Source organism: Lupinus angustifolius, unplaced genomic scaffold (genome assembly GCF_001865875.1).
Source record: "Lupinus angustifolius cultivar Tanjil unplaced genomic scaffold, LupAngTanjil_v1.0 Scaffold_230, whole genome shotgun sequence".
Taxonomy (NCBI): domain Eukaryota; kingdom Viridiplantae; phylum Streptophyta; class Magnoliopsida; order Fabales; family Fabaceae; genus Lupinus; species Lupinus angustifolius.
This window is the reverse complement of record NW_017727100.1, coordinates 859,814-862,390: the sequence shown is the minus strand read 5'-3', so window position 1 is coordinate 862,390 and position 2,577 is coordinate 859,814.

Sequence of the window (2,577 nt, the reverse complement as noted above, 5' to 3'; positions counted from 1 at the left end):
AGGATCAGGATCAGGATGAGGATGAGGATGAGGATCAGGATGAGGATGAGGATGAGGATTAGGATTAGGATTAGGATTATGATTAGGATTAGGATTAGGAATATGATTTGAATTAGGATTAGCACGAGGATGAGGATGAGGACGAGGATGAGGATGCGGATTAGGATCAGGATCAGGATTAGCGTTAGGGTTAGGATTAGGATTAGGATGAGGATGAGGATGCGGATTAGGATCAGGATCAGGATTAGCGTTAGGGTTAGGATTAGGATGAGGATGAGGATGCGGATTAGGATCAGGATCAGGATTAGCGTTAGGGTTAGGATTAGGATGAGGATGAGGATGCGGATTAGGATCAGGATCAGGATTAGCGTTAGGGTTAGGATTAGGATGAGGATGAGGATGCGGATTAGGATCAGGATCAGGATTAGCGTTAGGGTTAGGATTAGGATGAGGATGAGGATGCGGATTAGGATCAGGATCAGGATTAGCGTTAGGGTTAGGATTAGGATGAGGATGAGGATGCGGATTAGGATCAGGATCAGGATTAGCGTTAGGGTTAGGATTAGGATGAGGATGAGGATGCGGATTAGGATCAGGATCAGGATTAGCGTTAGGGTTAGGATTAGGATGAGGATGAGGATGCGGATTAGGATCAGGATCAGGATTAGCGTTAGGGTTAGGATTAGGATGAGGATGAGGATGCGGATTAGGATCAGGATCAGGATTAGCGTTAGGGTTAGGATTAGGATGAGGATGAGGATGCGGATTAGGATCAGGATCAGGATTAGCGTTAGGGTTAGGATTAGGATGAGGATGAGGATGCGGATTAGGATCAGGATCAGGATTAGCGTTAGGGTTAGGATTAGGATGAGGATGAGGATGCGGATTAGGATCAGGATCAGGATTAGCGTTAGGGTTAGGATTAGGATGAGGATGAGGATGCGGATTAGGATCAGGATCAGGATTAGCGTTAGGGTTAGGATTAGGATGAGGATGAGGATGCGGATTAGGATCAGGATCAGGATTAGCGTTAGGGTTAGGATTAGGATGAGGATGAGGATGCGGATTAGGATCAGGATCAGGATTAGCGTTAGGGTTAGGATTAGGATGAGGATGAGGATGCGGATTAGGATCAGGATCAGGATTAGCGTTAGGGTTAGGATTAGGATGAGGATGAGGATGCGGATTAGGATCAGGATCAGGATTAGCGTTAGGGTTAGGATTAGGATGAGGATGAGGATGCGGATTAGGATCAGGATCAGGATTAGCGTTAGGGTTAGGATTAGGATGAGGATGAGGATGCGGATTAGGATCAGGATCAGGATTAGCGTTAGGGTTAGGATTAGGATGAGGATGAGGATGCGGATTAGGATCAGGATCAGGATTAGCGTTAGGGTTAGGATTAGGATGAGGATGAGGATGCGGATTAGGATCAGGATCAGGATTAGCGTTAGGGTTAGGATTAGGATGAGGATGAGGATGCGGATTAGGATCAGGATCAGGATTAGCGTTAGGGTTAGGATTAGGATGAGGATGAGGATGCGGATTAGGATCAGGATCAGGATTAGCGTTAGGGTTAGGATTAGGATGAGGATGAGGATGCGGATTAGGATCAGGATCAGGATTAGCGTTAGGGTTAGGATTAGGATGAGGATGAGGATGCGGATTAGGATCAGGATCAGGATTAGCGTTAGGGTTAGGATTAGGATGAGGATGAGGATGCGGATTAGGATCAGGATCAGGATTAGCGTTAGGGTTAGGATTAGGATGAGGATGAGGATGCGGATTAGGATCAGGATCAGGATTAGCGTTAGGGTTAGGATTAGGATGAGGATGAGGATGCGGATTAGGATCAGGATCAGGATTAGCGTTAGGGTTAGGATTAGGATGAGGATGAGGATGCGGATTAGGATCAGGATCAGGATTAGCGTTAGGGTTAGGATTAGGATGAGGATGAGGATGCGGATTAGGATCAGGATCAGGATTAGCGTTAGGGTTAGGATTAGGATGAGGATGAGGATGCGGATTAGGATCAGGATCAGGATTAGCGTTAGGGTTAGGATTAGGATGAGGATGAGGATGCGGATTAGGATCAGGATCAGGATTAGCGTTAGGGTTAGGATTAGGATGAGGATGAGGATGCGGATTAGGATCAGGATCAGGATTAGCGTTAGGGTTAGGATTAGGATGAGGATGAGGATGAGGAGGAGGATGAGGAGGAGGATGAGGATGAGGATGAGCATGAGGATTAGGATGAGAATTGGGATGAGGATGAGGTTGAGGATGAGGATGAGGATTAGGATTAGTGTTAGGATTAGGGTTATGGTTAGGATTAGGATGAGGATGAGGATCAGGATGAGGATAAGGATGGGGAAGAGGAAGAGGAAGAGGATGAGGATGAGAATAAGAATGAGCATGAGGATTGGGATTAGGATGAGGATGAGGATGAGGATGAGGATGAGCATGAGGATGTGGATGAGGATGAGGGTGAGGATGAGGGTGAGGATGAGGATGAGGATGAGGATTAGGATTTGGATTAGGATTAGGATTAGGGATAGGATTAGGATGAGGATGAGG